The sequence below is a fragment of the Arachis ipaensis genome, chromosome B02 (genome assembly GCF_000816755.2).
Source record: "Arachis ipaensis cultivar K30076 chromosome B02, Araip1.1, whole genome shotgun sequence".
NCBI classification, from domain to species: Eukaryota; Viridiplantae; Streptophyta; class Magnoliopsida; order Fabales; family Fabaceae; genus Arachis; species Arachis ipaensis.
Window position 1 is genome coordinate 15,279,463 of NC_029786.2, and position 19,751 is coordinate 15,299,213.

Here is a 19,751-nt window from a genome sequence, read left to right on the forward strand (position 1 = left end):
AACTTAAGGATTACATGTGTGACCTAGGGTCGTGTGTGAGTATCATGCTACTCTTGATTTATAAGAAGTTGAATCTTGCACCGTTGAAGCGATCTGGGGATAGGTTTGTGTTAGCAGACAAGAATATAATTTCAGTTGTGGGGGTTGCTGAAAATGTATTGGTGAGAATTCAGGACTTAATTTTTCTGGTGGATTTCCATATTCTAGAGACACCTCCCATTGATTCGGATAGACCATCTTCTATCTTACTTGGAAGACCATTCTTGAAGACATCCCGCTTTAAGCTGGATGCTTATTCTGGTGAATATTCATTTGAAGCTAAAGAGAAGGTGGTGAAGTTCAAATCGGAGGAAACTATGAGGCAGCCCTTAGAGGTGCATTCCATTTTTTGTCGTGACATAGTTGAAGATGACGTAGTTGAAGTCCACTTCGGAAGTGATGATGAGATAAGTGTCATTAAGGTCTTGGGAATAAGAGAAATTGACAAAGAAGAGGAAAATGGTCCACAACCTCCATGCTATCAAGGAAACAAGGCACCTAATCACGATCCAATTGACAAGTGAAAACATCTCCCTTTGAAGGATGCTCTAGCCAAAGGCAACAAGGAGAGCAAGGTGGATGTCCTTGAGGATGTTCCAAAGAGATGAATCTTGAGCTCATGCCCGTCCAACTTAAGGACGTTAAAGAAAAGTGCTAGGTAGGAGACACCCTACTATGGTATAATCCTCCATCTTTCTTTGTTTTCATGTGAATACCTGCTTGGATTGGTTGATTTTTGTTAGTTTTAGGTCTTTGATTCTTTGCATTCCTTTTGTTTATGTGAATATTTGCTTTAGGAACTTTGTTTTGTTTGTTTAGAGTCTTAGAATGCAGAAATTGGTGGTATTATGTGTAGAGAAGCCTCTTAGGGAGAGGATGAAAATTTTTGTTCCCATCACTACATGCTTACGTATACATACTGCATGCGTACGCATTGCCCCAAATTTGGCCCAAGATGTGTAAGCATTCCTTCTATGCACATACATTACTCCTGGACAGAAAGCATCATATGCGTATGGGCCTTTCGCATACGCAAATTTTTATTGACCTCCAACTTTGTATGCGTACGCAACGTTTATGCATGTGTACGCATTGCCTGAATATGGCCCAAGACACGTACACATTCATTGTATGCGTGCGCAGTGAGGCCAGGCAAAGAGCACCTCACGCGTACGTGCTGTTTGCATACGCGACCTATGCTCCCCATCCTTCATTGATGAGAGGAACAAAATTTTTGTTCCCAGCACTGCATGCGTACGCATACACCTTGCATGCGTACGCATTGCCCCAAATTTGGCCCAAGATGTGTAAGCATTCCTTCTATGCACATACATTACTCCTGGACAGAAAGCATCATATGCGTATGGGCCTTTCGCATACGCAAATTTTTATTGACCTCCAACTTTGTATGCGTACGCAACGTTTATGCATGTGTACGCATTGCCTGAATATGGCCCAAGACACGTACACATTCATTGTATGCGTGCGCAGTGAGGCCAGGCAAAGAGCACCTCACGCGTACGTGCTGTTTGCATACGCGACCTATGCTCCCCATCCTTCATTGATGCATACGCGATTCTCTTTATGCGTACGCATAGATGAAACATAAAAAAATAATCTAATTCGAAGATAGGGGGCTCGAGCCCTAACCCCTCTCAACGTCTCTCAACCCCTCTTCTCTTCTTCTGTTTCAACTCTCCCACCGTNNGCAGCTTCCCCTCTCTCTCTCTCTCTCTCTCTCTCTCTCACGCTACTCATCCCTGCTACCTCTGCCAACCGCCGTGGCTAGCTTCTCCACCGGTAGTCTAGCGAACCACCACCTCATTTCCCTTTCTTCCTTCTCCATCTCATTCTGCCACCGTTCACAATTCACTGCCGCTGCACCACTTTTGCTTCTCCGTTTCTGCATCCCTTATACCCATGTTTCTTCCCTGTTCCTTGATGCGGCGAAAATTAGCCAATTAATAAATTATAGTAAGAATAGCGTTGTAAGTACAGTTCTTAACTGACGAAAATTCGCTTATCAATTTAGAAGGGTTGTCACAAAATTAGAATGAAAATACTGGGAGTAGAAATCCCAGGTCGTCTCCCAACGAGTTGACAAAAGGGTGCTATTTTATTAATCAGGAGTTTTCCGAGAAATTTTAAGAGTTGAATAACAGAAAATAAATAATTGTAAATTAAAGCAATGAAAATTAAAAGAGATTTATATATTCAAAATAAAAAGCCCCAACGAGTTGACAAAACGGTGCTATTTTATTAATCAGGAGTTTTTCGAGAAATTTTAAGAGTTGAATAACAGAAAATAAATAATTGTAAATTAAAGCAATGAAAACTAAAAGAGATTTATATATTCAAAATAAAAAGCCTTAACCGGGGGAAGATTAATTGAAAGTTCTATTCTTGTTGGAATTCTCTCAAGAGTAGTATCAAGAGGTTGTTGTTTTTACTTAGTTAACCCTTACTAAATAAAGGAAAGTCAAGTGATTGAGCTAACTCTTATTCACAAGTCCTAATCCTCTTTCTTGGGAAGGATTAGCGTTAGTGCCTAGAGAGTTAGCCAACAACTTCCAATGAGCATTCCAACTCAAGGGTCTCCTTTTAATCAACCCCCAAGTCAAGTTGGGAGTCTACTCCATTAACATGAATATAACGCTCACAGAAATATAAGAAGAAGGCATGATAAATTAAATAAAATAGGAATTGAAAATTAATTAAAAGTAAAAATAGTTCCTTGCATTAATAAATCCCAAAATGCAACATACTTATCTGAACAGGGTTAATAAGTAATCAAAAGAGTAAAGGAATAAGAAAGCAAACTAGAATAGTATCAACTTCAACGGAGGTAGTGACTCTTCTCAATATTCAAAGCAAAAGCATAAACTATAAAAACTATGAGTGTGTAGAAAACCTAGAAGAAGAGTGATTTTCTCTCTAAGATTCCAATCTAAAACTAAAAACTATGCGAATGAGAATGTGTGTTGAGTCTCTGCTTGTCCCCTGGCTCTAGTCTGTGTTTCTGGGCCGGAAACTGGGTCCAAACTCGGTCCAAAATTGCCCCCAACGTTTTCTGCGAATTCTGCAGGTAGCGCATGTCATGCGTACGCGTCAGTCACATGTACGTGTCGCTGATCATTTTCGCGAGTCACGCGTATGCGTCAAGCACGCGCACGCGTCACCGTGCGAACTCCAATTCACGCGCACGCGAGAGCCATGCGTGCGCGTCGCTGCTCGCTGGTTGTCTCCTCTATTTCTTGTGCTCCTTCCATTTTTGCAAGCTTCCCCTCCATCCTCTAAGTCATTCCTGTCCTAATAAGCCTGAAAACACTTAACGCACAGATCACGACATCGAATGGAAAAAAAAAGGAAAATTAAAATACACAATTTAAAGGCTTAGGAAGCAAGGTTTCAATTATGGAACAAAACTAGTGTTAGAATATAATTAGGATCAATTAGGATCAATTAGCATTATTTAGCATATCTGAATATTTATTATAGGAGATTACATCTTTATTATTACGATTCTCTTAGTACCTATAAATACCCTTTTATATTGTATTATTCCATACAACTTGACAACTTGAATACACTTAGTAATACACAAATTCTTTCTCTAGTTTAGTCTCTTGTTTCTAACAACTAGGAAGGAATTGTAAATTCATGTAATCTGTATGAATAAGTGTGTAAAGACTTGATAAACCCACTCAATTGAACACAAGATAAATCATAAAATAGTGGTTTATCATTCCTCATACAGGTTACAGCTTATTTCCCTCTTCCTTTACTTCGGTTTTCTTGGTTTTAATTAAGATCAATCTGTTAGGCTGTTGTTAGGTTGTTTTAGGTAGGGTTAAATTGGTTTACCCCTAGATCATTCAAGTGTGTATGCTTGATAGAAGTGTTTGCGGTTATTTTGAGTTGCTATTCATGATGTGAAATTGGTTAACCTTAGATTATTCAACTCTGTATGCTTGATGAATAGATTGTTGTTGGTTCACTTGGTTAATTGTTTGACTGAGCTTGTGCTGGACTTCTGAGATATTGTTGCTGGGATTCTGGAGTTTAACTTGCACTTTGATCAATTGATTTTTGTTGCTGTTTTGCTGAAAAATTCTTGTTTGGTCTGCTTGGAAAATCAGTTGATTATGTGGTTTTGGTGACATTTTGGTGCTGAATTGTTGGGTGATATTTGGCTGTGCGGATTCACTATTAAAGTTGTTTTGCATTGACCTGTTGCTGAAATTCTGCATTATGCTGTTAGTTTTGTTGTTATTGAAGCAGAGAGTATATTGATTACTGTCATCTCGTGTCGTTAGCTTTAATTAGAATTTTAATTCTTAGCCAGTGATTTGGCTTAGTTAAATTGCTTGATGCTGTTAGTTGCTTTTAGGCTAGAGTTATGATTTTTCCGATTAGAGTTAGTCTCTGTTCATGTGTAGTTCAACATGCTGTTACGCTTTTTAAGTTTGAATTTTAGTTTGTTTGAACTGGATTGACTGCATCGCTGCTGAATTATTGAAATATATTACGGCTCTCTGTCCAATTGATGCTGATTTTGTGAATGAAGATTGCATGATTACTTGGTTGATTGATTTTGTGAATGAAGATTGCATGACTACTTGGTTGATTAAGGCATTTGTCTGATAGTACAAGATTCATTAAATTGGTCCCATTTAACCCAGTTACATCGACTTTGTGTGTTTCATTGGATTTGGGTTATATTGGGAACGGAACTCAAGTTTTTGAACTGAATCCTGTGTTGTTAGTTAACTGCATCACATTGGTGTTTGAGCTTGTTCTTCTTACTTGGTTGAACTCGGTTCTTGTGTATACACTACTTGCTCATGAATGTGCTTCTATGATTACTTTGGATTTTGAATTGCATGTTGTAGCTACGGTGTGATTTAAAATGTTTAACTTTGTTTGGCACAATTCATTAAATGTATTTTATGATTTTGCACAATCCATCATATTGCCTCAATTCTTGAATTTCCTGAGTGACTGTTGAGCTTTTTGATACTTGCTTATTCAGTGGTAGCTTGCATTTGTCTTGAAATCCTTTTAGTGCACTGTTGAGCTGAAATTGCATTTTGACTGATTTGCTTTACTCATCCTGCTTGCCTCACTTGTAATTACATTTTAATATATTCTCTTTTACATTTGATTTTTCAGAATGAGGAAACCGCAAGCAAAGAAACCAGCTTCTACTTCTAAGAAAACGGCATCTACTTCTAAGAAAGCAGTTGAACAAGTCGCTTTAATCCGGGATCCTGACTTAGCAGTTCCGGCTCAAGACCCGGTTCGGTTTGCCAACAAATATTCTGCTCGTCAGTATTATTTATTCAAGGAAAAGAAGAAGCTGAATGTTGAAAGAGAATTGAAGATAGATGAACTACCCCGCGAGCTCCGAGCATTAGTGGATTCTCATATTGAGAGCCGCGGGTGGGGCTTCATGGATAGAGAGTTGACTGAAACAAACGTCCAGTGGGTGATAGAGTTTTATGCTAATTTCGATAATGTCAACCTCAAGTCCGTCCTGGTTCGAGGCAAACAGATTCCTATCACTGAAGCGGCAATTGCTGAAATTCTCCAAATCCCACCCAAACTAAAAGGGAGATGTGCTTATGCTAAGGCGCAAGTGGACCGCCAGTTGGGTGCCTTAGACTGGGATAGGGTGCTGAAAAAGATAGCCATCCCTAACTCAGAATGGGTCATGAGTGTAGAGAAGATGTCTAAGCCGATTGGTCTTCCGATTAAACAACTGACTTTTGATGCTCGGATATGGCAGCAACTTCTGACCCGCTTTGCTATTCCGACCACACATGAGACCACCATTACTTGGGAGATGGCCGTGCTGGTTTGGGCTGTCTTAGAGGGTGAACCGGTCAACTTACCCAAGATTATCAGGACTCCATGTGGTGAGTACCGGTATCTCTTAAGCGGAAGGCAGCCTTTCCAGTCTTGATAACTGAGATGGTCGCGAAAGCTGGACTTGAATGGGATCCGGATGACTACACACCGATCATACCCAACAAGGATTTGTTCATCCCTCGTGAAGACTGGCTGAAGGATTACCCTGGTTGGGCTGATGGGAAGAAAAAGAGGAGAAAGGTAACCGCTGGGGAATCAAGCCATACAGCAACAGCACAGCCTTCTACATCAGCAGCACCACAGCCCCCTACCTCACAACCAGCAGCATCATCATCCTGTCTTGGTTGCTCTACGACTCAACAGCTATGCCTCAAGATTTTGAAGCGGCTAGAGCGCTTGGAGCTTTTCAGCAGTAAATTGGCCTATTTTCCAATATTGCTCAATCAAACCAAGTTTCATATGAATCTACGAACACTGAACACACAAAAATCACATGTGAATTCATATGACAAATAAGCCAACATACAGCAGCAAATAGCAATGCACAATTAAGCCATAACCAATTAAGCAACAAGCAGCATGCTTTCTTTGAACAATGAACAAAAATAATGGCTTAAAACACAGCACCAAAACAGCACACTGAACAAAAGTGATGGATTCAGGCAGTATTCTATTTGTTGAATTCAACAACCAATTACAAGTAAGCAATAAGAATTCAAACAATTACACCCAACTGAATCCAACAATGAAGGTCACATTGAAACAAGAACTCAGCAGCAATAACAACTTAAATTCATACATTGAGCAAAAATCATCACTGCACAAGCAACCATTAACAATATTTAGCAGCTGGTTCACTCCAAACCGCCATGAGCAAAAGCACAGCAGCAAGAGACAGGGGTGCAGCAGAATCAGACAAGCCAATTTAGCACTGGGAAAATCAATGAAACAGCAACATTTCCAAACAGCAGCATTAAACAAAACAAACCTAAATCCACTATCCAGCTCAGATTTTCTAACCACCTAATCAACTAAGCTAAACTAATCTAACTAAACTAACTAAACAAACTGAATTAATAACCTGTAACATACTAAACAGAATAAACAGAAGAGAAAAAAATTGAGACCTGGGAAGCAGAAAATTGGAGCAGGGAAGGAGAAGGAAACGTGGTGGTGAGGAACGGGCGGAGCAACTCAGCTGGCCTGGTGGTGGCGCTGGCGACGTGGCAGCGGTCAGGACGCAGTGAAATGGAAACAGAGGTTTTGCCCTGTTCTAACCTTCGAAGACAGTGGGAGGAGCGATGGAGCAAGGGGAAGGGGAAAGGGCTTCACACGAAGGGTAGGGGCCTGGACGCCGCGGCGGCGCTGGGTTGGGTCGCCATGGCTCCTCGATGGTGGAGGCTACGGGTCGGTGGTTCGGCCATGGGGAGGTTGGTTCGCGATGGTGGTTCGACGCTGAGAGGAGACGCGAGGGGGAGAAGAGGGTAGAGGGTCGCGGGGGTGGTTGGCTGGGTTAGGGTTTGGACAGGGGGTGGTGACGGGTTGGGACGCCGGTAAGGGCGCAGTGGCGAAGGTTGGGTGGCAACGCCGTCACTGAGGGGCGCGGCAGCTGTTCGGTGGCAGAGGAGAGGAGAGTGGGGCAAGGGGACAGAGAAGAGATGAGAGAATAGGAAGAAGAAAGGGGAGAGGGGGAAAGGTGGTCGCGGTGGCTCGCTGGCGATTATGGTTGCTGGCGGCCCTGTGGTGGTGGGCTTGGTTCGGTGGTTTTGCGAGTGAGATGGAGAGAGGAGAAGAGGGTTGGTGTGGCTGAGGAGGACAGAGAGCACGCGAAGGGGAGAAGGAAGAAGAGGGTCGCGGTGGCTCGTCGACGTATGGTAGTCCATGTATTTGAATCCAAATAGAAAGCTGATTGTATAGATTCAGATTCCAATACTGAAGATTCTGTGGTCTTCTATTTTTTATGGTCCACCATATGCTGGGAGTGGATCCTCTCCAATGGAAAAAAAACTGGATGGTATGCAGTGAAAGATTTCACCCTTCATTGCATTCTCTCTCACATTTATTTCTAATCCCACCTGTAGAATTAAAGATGGGAGATTACACTTTATTCTCTCCAGTGACAAAAAAAAATGGAAAAGATCCATTTCCCCATATGCTCTACCTACTTTATCTTGACTTTTAAAATTCAAAATAAAAGATTTAGATCCAGCATTAATGATAACCACCCTTTGTAGATCACCTCATATTTAAAAAATGGTCTTTCATACTTAAGTCATGTTGAGTGATTTACCTGTAAGTACTCTGCCAACCAATTCCTGATTGGAAGCAGCTTTCTGTTGAACGGGAGCTCATCAAAATGAATCACATCCTCTCCTATGCCTTCAAAACTTGTATCTTTCTTGATGGCTGTTAGTACTCTCGTTAAAAGATGATGAACTCTGATATTTGTTGAGAATATGAGTTTAGTATACTAATGAGATCAAAGCTTCGCTTATCGTTCAAGATAAATTCCACTACTGGAGATTTGAAGCTCCACTATTGGAGAAGTCTCTCGAAGGTGTCTTTCATTGGTCATAAATAGCTATTTCTAACTTAATTTAACTTGAACCAAGTTAGCTTCAGTAGCTTCTTGTGTTGTAAGTAAGTTTTTTTTTTTTTTTTTGGACGTGGCCTTACCTTGAATTAAGTCCATTCATGAAGTTCGCCAATAATTAAAAACACATATATCTTTATTTTCTTATTCAAAATTTTAGAGGTCACTGACCCAAAAAAATTAAAAGATTTTAGAGGTCGAACAACTTTCGTACAACAGTCGATTGATGATCAATTTTTTTTTTATATTTTATCAATTTTTATATACACACATGTAATATGCATATACCTATAGAGCACGACATTTGTTGAGTTATTATTTTCATGTTTTAGAAATATTTTAGATACAATATTTATTAATATTTCTTCGATATACATGTCTTCTTTATTCAATTGTATCTGAATAAAAAATAAAATAAAAATTTTTTACGTTTAGACATATCTAAATACTATCACGTGTCAGCGTGTCTAATCTTATTCTTAATATATATTCTTAAAATAAATTTAGAAATAGTATATATTATTATTTATTAAAAAATTAAATATTTTAAATACTTTATATAATTAAAATAAAACATTAAAATAATTTAAATGAGTTAAAAAATACTATATATTATTATTTATCAAAACAAAAATATTCTAAATATTTTATATAATTAAAAAAAAACATTAAACAATTAATTTATATTTTTATATCGATAAAAAATATTAAAATATCATTACAATTCATCTAAAAATTCATTTATATTTATATATATGTTGTGTTCTTGTATCTTATAAAAAATTAAAATTTTCGTGTTCGTTTATCCTGCGTCGTGTTCCGTATCCGTATCAGTTGTCTTACATTAAACCTCGCGAAATTAATAAATAATTAGCTAATAAATTAATTATTATTCAAAGAAATTAGAAAAGTTAAATTTTATAGTTTAGAGAAGTATAAATAACTAAAATATGAATTTTAACATTAATTTTAAAAATTTTAACCCAAAAAATAGACCAACGGACCAAATCAGTTGGACCGAATTCAAACCGGGTCCAAGACTCATATATAAAGACCAATATCCAGTCATTTAACCTCATTTTCATTTTCATGCTCCAAACGGAATGAGAGTGAGGGATGGTGAATTGGGAAGGGAAACCCAAACCCTCGTCTAACATTTCAAATTCTTGTAACTTTCAATCCGAAACTCTGATTGACGAGTCGTCAGTGACCATGTGTTCGTCTCGGAATTCTCTTCAATTCTATTCGAACAAAGCGGTAAAAAATTTTATTTTTCATCCAGTTCTTTCCCTCCTCAATTTTGTGAATCTTGGATTTTTGATATTGAGGGATTGTGTAATTTGATGGTTTATGTGAACTCTAGCAGCGAAAAATTACTGGATTTTGTCTAATTGATCCGTCGGTAAGATAAGAAATTGTTGAACCCTTGTGAATCATTGAGCTAGTGAATCCTATAATGCTTATAGTAATATTATGTGAATTAGATTGTGTTCTTGTTAATTTGGAGTTTAATTTGGCAATTTGAAACAAAATCCGAGTGATTAAGCTTGAGGAATTGGTAATTGGGGGCTTGGAGCTTGTGAAAGAGTGCATTTTTTAGGTATTCTGAATTTAGAGAGGAACCGGCCAAGGTATGGATTTGGTTTCTCGTAGTTAATATTTAATTTCACGTGAAAACTTAGGTTAGAAGACCTTAAGATAGGAATAAATTGAATGAATTATTGATGGATTACGTATATAATATATGATGTGTGCATAAAGAATGAATGAATTTGTATGTATTAGATTATGACTTTGATGAGTATAAGAAAATGATGATTGTTGATGTATCGAGGGTTAATGGTGGGTTTGTGAAATTGAATTGAATGGATTGGTTGAGAGATGTGTGGTTCGATTTTGCAAACGATTTGCTATTGGAGTTGGTTGGTTTTGGGAAAAGATTTAATATTAGAATTGGTTTTTGATTTTGAAATGATTTGATACTGGAAATGATTTGAATGATCGAGAGGTGTTTGGTTTGGTAGTTGGGACCCTTGAAGGGTGGAAAAAGTTCGAGTTTTAGAGAAGATACTGTCGAAATTTCTTTAAAAATTGGAGTTTTGATTTGAAGTGTTATTTAAAAAAACTATTATATGGCTTGTATATTTGAGACTAATTGTTGACCCTCTATCGCAAGATGTGATCGAACACTTTAACTCTCCGGATTCTCCGATGGATTTGAGCTTGGGTTGTCTCACCCATGGATAAATTGAGTTTGGAATTTTTCTATGGATGTTGTTGAGCTTGGGAATGCGCACACAGAGGGACTATCCACGGTTAGCTACAAGGACATGTCGGGTTGACTATATAACCGACAGATGATATCATCAGCCATAGGACAGGCATACATCATATGCATTCGTATGTTTTGCTTGAGTGTGCATTGTTTTGATTTGGTTAACTGCTTAACTCTACTTATCTACTACTTGTTCTACTTGCTGTAACTGTACCTCTATCTGTATTTTTTCTTGTTTGAACTGTATGTGTATGTTTCTGAGAGACCCTCTCTTGGCGGAAGAGTGAATGAGGGTTGTTCCACCGGTAATTCGGAGGGTTAGAGGAGATAGAAATTGAAATGTTAAGTTAAAGTTAAATTAGAACTAGATTGACAGAAGGTGTAGAGTTAGAATAGAGCTGGGATTCTTTAATTAGATTACCGATATTATTAGTTTAGAATAAATTTTAAGATTAATTTGGGTGTCAAAATTCTAGAAATGCCTCTGGCTTTTTCGGGACCTTTTATATTAACTATGCGGGCACCTTTACCATGCTGAGAACTCCCGGTTCTCATTTCATACATATTTCTGTTGTTTTTCAGATGCAGGTCGAGAAACACCTTATTGAGCATCTGGAGACCCTCCTTACAAGCGAAGAACTATCTTTTGCGCTATTATATTTTGTTTTAGGCTATGTATATAGAATCTCCGCATGTATAATTTATATTTCGCCCTCTTAGATGTTGCTTTTGGAAAAATAGGTATTTTATTTATGTTTTGGGATAACTTTGGATTGTGTGTGTGCGCGCGCGCGCGCGTCAGCCGGCCTTAGCTTCACAAGTCAAGTTTGGAGCTTGATATTTGTATCTTTGGAACTCCATCTGTATATCTGTGTGTGTGTGTGTGTGCGCGCGCGCGCGCGCGTGCGTGCGTACGTGCGTGCGTGTGTGCGTGTGTGCGTGTGTTATCTTCCCTTTTAATCTCGTTTATTCAGCTTACACATATTCTCCTAGATATGAATTCTTTTAACTATATTTATGTATGTATTTTACTTTTAGAGGTCGTAATACCTTGCCACCTCTGCTTTACGACTTAAGTGTAAGATTATGTGTGGTAGGGTGTTACATTATGGTATCAAAATAATTTGTTTATGTAAAACCTGAAAGACAAACTGACTATGCTTATGGGCATACTATGGGTGTGTGTATATGCTAATTAGGATATCTAATTTATTTATGTGGTATATTTGTTCATGAGCATGCATTTGAAACTTTGAAGCATTAGACTTGAGATATTGGGACTAATCATCTTGATATCACTTGTTTGGTGTGAACAGGAATCAAATGATGACTCGTGGACATGGACACGATTGAAGCAGAGATCGGAATAAACTAAAATTTTTAAGGTGAGCAAAACTAAAATTTATACACAATTTATAAAGAAAATTTGAAGTTTGGAAGGGGCATTGCGCCACTTTTGCTACATGAGGCTCCGTCCCTTGATAGAATTGATTAAAATGAATTAAGAATACTCAATTTATAGATGCATTTTTTTGATATAAACCATCCATCAATTAGAGGTAAATAATTCTTCTCTCTTTATATCATCAAAATTCTATAGTTATAAATTAGAAGTGTTTATATCCTTTCATTTTATTTAGTTTTTTTTATCAAAATAACTTTATTAATTTTACAATCTCTCACTTAAAGTTAATTTTACTATTAAAAGTCTCACGATTTCATGTTACTCATGTCTCAATAGAACATAGGAGGATCTTCACTATTCAAACTTATTAGTGTTGATTGGATTTGTCATGACATCTGCTAGTTTATCTTTAGTATGAATCTTTTGCATATCCACAATCTCTTCTACTACTTTCCAAAAAAAAGTGATATTATACTCTAATGTGTTTTGTCGTTGAATGATAGGCAAGATTTCTTGCAATGTGGAATGCACTCTGACTATCACAATAAACAGGAATCTTCTGTTGTTTGTGCCCAAGTTTCTCTATTAATCTTTGAATCCAAATAGCTTCCTTGCATGTTTGTGTAGCTGCCATATGTTCAACTTCTATAGTAGATAGAGTTACAACAATTTGTAACTTAGATAGCCAATTCACGGCTCCTCCTGCAAGTATGAACACATAGCTTGTAATAGATTTTTGCTTGTCAAGATCATCTGCAAAATCTGAATCAACATATCAATTGAAATGAGCTCTAATCCTCTAAAACATAATGCAACATTTGAAATCTCTTTGATGTATCTTAGGATTCTCTTAACTGCATTCCAATGCTCTTTACCCGGATCTACTATAAATCAACTTACCACTACAACTGCTTGATTAATGTCTGGTGTTGTACAGTTCACGACATACATAAGGCTTTCCACTACTGATACATATAGTATTCGAGACATTTTCATCCTCTCTGCTTTTCTACTAGGGCACATACTTCAGGATAATTTAAAATTTATAGGAAGTGGGGTTGAAATTGACTTATATTCTTGCATGTTGATGCTTTGCAAGATCTTTCTCAAATAATTCTTTGTGATAGCCAAATATTTCTATCACTTTCGTCTCAGTGGATTCGCATGCATAAAATCTTGTTTGCTGGTCCTAAGTCCTTCATATCAAACTCCCTAGTCAATTGTGCTTGTAATTCTTGTATTTGATCTTTGTTGGGGCCTACCCTAGCATGTCATCCACATATAACAACAAAATAATGAAATCATTATCACTAGATCTCTTGTAATAGATGCAATGACCTGAACTAAGTCTGTTATATCCAAGGCTAATAATGCAAGAATCAAATCTCTTGTATCAACATCTTGACCCTACTTTAGACTATATAGAGATTTAGTTAACCTATAAACCAAAGCCTTCTGGTTGGACTATATATATCTCTTCTTCAAGTTATCCATGAAGAAAAGCAGTATTTACATCTAGTTGCTCTAGATGTAAATCAAATATAGCACACATAGCCAAAACTACTATGATAATAGTTAGTCTCACCGCTGAAGAAAATATTTCATTGAAGGCAACACCTTCTATTTTAGCATATCCTTCGACAACCAATCTTGCATTTTATTGTTCCACCTGAGCGTTATTATCTCGCTTGATCTTGTAAACCCATTTGTTATCAATGGTTTTTCGACCTGCTAAAAGTGCAATAAGTTTTCAAGTATGTTTTCTATGTAATGCCTTGATTTCATCTTGTATTATTTTCATCCAAATAGAAGCATATGGATTGCGCATAGCCTCCATAATAGTTATTAGCTCTCCATCTTCTCTTAGAAGACAATACGCACCATGGCGTGCCAAAATATAATTTGAGTGCTATGGTTTCTGTTCTTCGTGCTATGGTTATGTTTCAGGAAAATCACCTTCTTTGCAGTTTTCATTTATTTGAACAGTGTTTATCTCATTGATAGTGTTGTTATTTCTTGTTCTCTTTAGAATTCATCTTCTGCAAATATCACATCTCTACTGATAACTACCATGTGAGTAGTGAGATTCCACAGGTGATACCCTTTAACTCCGTCAGCATAACCAAGAATATAAGTTTCTTAGATTTTAGGTCCAGCTTTGTTCTTTCCTGAAAACTGTACATCACGTACACATAACAACTAAATATATGTAAAGAAGAATAATTAGGTGGCTTACCTTGCTACATCTTTATTGGTATCTTCAACCCAATTACAGTTGATGGTGGCCGATTTATCATATAATAGGCTGTTTTAATAGCTTCTGTTCAAAAAGACCTACAGTTTGCAACATAGCTCGTGCTCTTTTTAGGAGAGTCATATTCATTTGCTCTGCTATACTATTTTGCTGAGGCGTATATGCAATTGTGAATTGCCATTGAATACCTCTTACAAAATGTTAGAGAATCACCATCGACTTATTCTCCTCCATTATTTATTCTTAAACACTTGATATTCTTTCCAGATTCAAGTTCCAGTTTTGTTTTGAACTCCTTAAACATCGCAAATACATCTGACTTCTTCTTGATCGGGTAACCTATAGCCTCTTAGAGTAATCATCAATAAATGATACAATATATTTTGCTCATCTTAGGGACATCTTTATTTGGCGACTCTCATACATCAAAATGAATAAAGTCCAATAAGTGCTTACTCCGAGTAATTGATCTACCAAACATCAATTTATGTTACTTGTTTGTAACACAGTACTTACAAAACAGTAAGTTTATCGATTTGAGTTTGAGAAGGAGATTACATTTCACAAGAATCTTCAAGTCTCGTTCTGACATGTGGCCTAATTTGCAATGCCATGTCATCATCAAGTTTTCTTGGCTTGCTGAAGCAACTGATGCCTCTACCTCTTGTAAAGTATCTCCCATAAATATGTATAAATTCACAGTACTTTGAACTTTTTAATCTATCTTCTTTATTCTTGTGCCTAGATTCTTCTTCAAGGATCGTAGAAGCTATATCATCAAAGAAAAGACAATCTGTCAAAATATTATTAGTTAAGTTAAGAATGTGTTGATCATATGAATTTAGTAGACTTTGAAGTAAAAGCTCTACATGTTCGTTTTCTACTATGTTGTAATCCAATGATGAGAGTGAGAAAAATAGTATATTCAGATTGTTGATGTGATCTGTTGTTAATGTAGATTCATTCATTCAAAGAGTATAAAGTTTTCTTTTTAAGAATATCTTACTGTGAAGTGACTTGACTTCATATAATTTGGTGAGAGCACCCCAAATTTTCTTCGCTATCTTTTTTTGCTACACTTGACAAGATTGAATCACCTAGTGACAAGTGTAAGTTTGCAACTGCATTATCATCCATATCCTTTCATTTTTCATCTGTAATTCTAGTGGGTCAATCTTCAATTGTTGATACGCAATTGTCTTTTCTCATAATTACTTTTATTTTCAATTTGCATATAAAAAAATTACTCCCACTGAACTTCTAAATCTCATATTTTGATGACATTTTTCTTTTAATATGTGGTAACTCGCAGCAAAAAAAAAATAAAATTATTAATCAACAATCTTTGGCTCTGATACCACTGTGAGGTATCAGAGACGCAACTAAAGTATATAGATGAAAAAATAGAAATCTGTATAAAATATGGAAAGAATTAAATAGCTATCTTTGAAAATTACAACTTCTCTCTATCATAAGGAGATTACAATAATACTCTCTCTTAAGAAAAAGAAAATACACTTCTCTCTAAATATATAGGATAATACCTCTCAAAAAAAAGAAAAAAAGTTCAAAGAACCTAAAATATTTCTACAGCTTTTGTTGAATTGAATTTATTAAAATGAATTAAGAATGCTCAATTAGATGCACTTCTTTGACATAAACCATCCATCAATTAGAAGTAAATAATTCTTCTCTCTTTTTACTAAAAAAATTCTATGGTTATAAGTTAGGAGTGTTCATATCCTTTCATTTTACTTAGTTTTTTTTTTACCAAAATAACTTTACTAATTTTACATTATTTTTATTACTCTCCTTTTACTACTACTTTTCTTCTCTTTCACTCTTCTTTTTCTTTGTCTCTCTTTTTTAACTCTTATATTTGAAAATAAATTAAAATAGAGGTGATGAGATTAAAAAGACATAGTTAAAGAGTAATAGCAAGTTTGGAAGTGATAGAAAAAGAATAGATCGATATTTTAAGTTCGAAAATAAGAGGATGAAAGTAAAATTAGAAAAGATTGGTAGAGTGCATATGGTAGCAATAAGAGGAAGTTGGGATCTAATAGTATGTGAGTATTATTGCTACTAGGATAGAAAAAGCATTATAGGTTGAAAATTTTTTTAATTCTTTTAATTAGAAATAATAGATTTGGTATTTTTTTATATATCTTTGTGTCTTGTCCATTCTAATCAAATATGAGATAAAAAGAGTTTTTGAATTCTATTTACTATGACTCAACATAATACAAAGAAATTAAACAAAGTATAAATAAAATTGCAGAAACTTAGAGTAACAAAAGGTGTATTGTTGGAATTGAAAACTTCGAAAGAAAAGTAAAACTACTTTCATAAAAGAGTTTGGAATAACAGAAAAGTGCAGAGAGTTCAAAGAAGATACAATGACTTTAATACCATTTTAGAATTTAGGGTATGGACGAAATTTTGGAGAGTAGGTAGAACTGCTGGAATTTGGGATGCAGACAAAACTACGTAAATTTGGTGTTATTGGTTACAAAATAAGTGTTGAAAAGGTGATAGACTTGAGTTTAAAAAAAATAAGAGGAAATAAAATAAATGTAAAAAAAAAAAGGCCATAAGACGGATGAAGATAAATATTAGAGCGTAATCAAATAGGAGCGATAGAAACATGAATGGAACTTGTTTTTTTAGATAATTTGGGAAAATAATCTTAAAATGCTCAAAAATAATACCAAAACTCTATACCATGTTAGAATTCATGATAATAACTCAAGAATAGATATCAAATATTGTTGTTGGTTACAAAATTAGTGTTAGAAAAGTGATAGACTTGAACTTAAAACAAATAAGAGGACATAAAATAAATATAAAAAAAAGAGGATCACCAAGACGGATGAAGATCAAGGCATTAGAGCTTAATCAAACAGGAGCGACAGAAACACAAATGAAACTTTTTTTTTAAGATAATTTGAAAAAATAATCTCAAAATGCTCAAAAATAATACTGAAACTCTGATACCATATTAAAATTCATGATAACAACTCAAGAATAAATAACAAATATTGTTATTATTATGTTGTGGATACAATAAGGAATGTTTATTTAAAGTTGAGGATACAATCTAATCATAATGATAAAATCAACCTACTATCAAGTTAAGTAAATATAAAATCAATTTAAGATATACCTAGATACTATACTAATATATAATATCTTAAATATATTCTAAAAAGAACAATGGATATAACTATGCATAATTGCATACACACACGGGAGAAATTAACTATAGAGAATTGATGTAAGAATCTGAGATTGCCTCTTTTATTACTACTAGAATTTTTGGGATTATCGATAAAAATATCATAATAAATTCTTTACTGAAATTCTATTTATGGATTACATTTTTCAAGAAATTGAATGGGAAATTTGGACATCACACATGATAAGTGCACATAAAATCAAAATATAAGATTTGAAAATCAGTATCACTCGATAATTTTTTTAGATAAAAAAAATAATCAAAACAAAAAGAAAATAAAAAATAAAAAAAAATGCTTTAGGCTTCTAGCTTCCATCTTTGGCCATCATTTTTTTTCTTTCTTTGCTTTTTATTTAAATTATCAAGTCATAAAAAAATAAAGAACAATTCAAGAAAATGAAAACAGTAAGATCAATAGTAACTATACAAATCAAAATACATAGGAGAAAAATAAACTATTATATGATAGAATTAACATGAGTATATTTCATCATTAAATAAACAAAGTTAACGCAAAACAAAATTATACGTAAAGAGAAAAAAAAGAGTTAAAATATCCAAAGTGATAAAAAGAATATTTTTACAATTTTATTTAAGTTTCACTACAAGAAAAGAGAACTATTTTAACACGATTTTTTTTAACAGCCATAGTTAATTGTAAAAATTAATATATATTTTTAACAAATATCACAAATGTAAAATTCTCTATGTTTTTTTTGATGAATAATTTTATTGTAGAAAATTACTCCTCAATTTTAACACTCATTTATTTTCAACTTATTCCATTATTCCTTTTCTTCGTTGGGCTCCATCAATTTTGGCATCACACTGCTCTCAGTTTGGGATCATACTACTCATTCTTCATCTTCAAAATCTCAGTTTATTCTTCAGTTTCAAGATCTCATCTCATTCTTTGTTAAAAATTTTTGTTGAGAATTTTTTATGGTCAATAAGTGTCAAAATAAATAGTATTTTTGACGGTTAATAAGTATCACAAAAAATATATTCTCAAACTTTTTTAACAAATTATTTTTTACAGCCAATATTTATCAAAATAAGATTTAAACTTTTTTTACAATTACTTATATGTTAAAAATACTATTTTTGACAAAAACTGTTATTAACATATTTTCATAATTAAAATAGTGTCAAAAATTATTTTTTTGACAAATTTTAATTTTTTGACACATAATAATCCTAAAAAATAGTCTATATTGTTGTAGTATTTTTGACAGTTTTACTTGCACTCTATTCTGGTAGTTTCATCGGTATCCCAAGTTATGAGGGCGATTCTCTTATCGTAATTCTACCTACATTTCATGTTCTCTCAACGATTTTGCTCTTAAAAATTTTATTTACATATTACTTTTAGTTTTCTTATTACAATGCTTTTTAATAAATTATTATAAAATCAAATTGTCTTTTGAGTTTAAGGATGACTATTAAATTATACTTAGGATATTATATATTAATATAATATTTAAATATATTTTAAAATGATTTTATGTTTATTGTTGAAACTCGACATTTGAACTAGAGAACTAAATGAGTGTGTGTGAAGGAAGAAAGAAAATGGCAAAATAGAAGAAAGGAGGAGAGCGGCGAATTTGAAAAATAAAATTGATTTTTGTTAGTTTGGTAAATCATACCTAACACTATACAAAGAATTTGCTTATATACTATAGTGAAAGGAACTATCTATGGTAAATAAATTATCTAACTATACATTTTAATATTTTTACCACCTAGGCTAACAGAATTGTTATGATGAGTAACCAAATTAACCATTAATGAACTCAAACATTATATTATTTAGTTCGACATTAAATTGATTTTATCACTATAATATTATAAATAGGCACTTTTTTTATTATATATTCTCATATTGTTGTCAAACTCACGAGTTAACTCGTACAAGTTGACGAGTTTAGGTGGTGGAATTAAGTTAATTTGGACACAAACTCGGTTCTGAGTAAACTTGGCAAGACTCGGCTGGACTTGAACAAACTCTATCAAACTAATGAGTCCAAGAATGAATTTGTGAATTTATGTTTTGTCCCCTTAATGTCCCAAAAT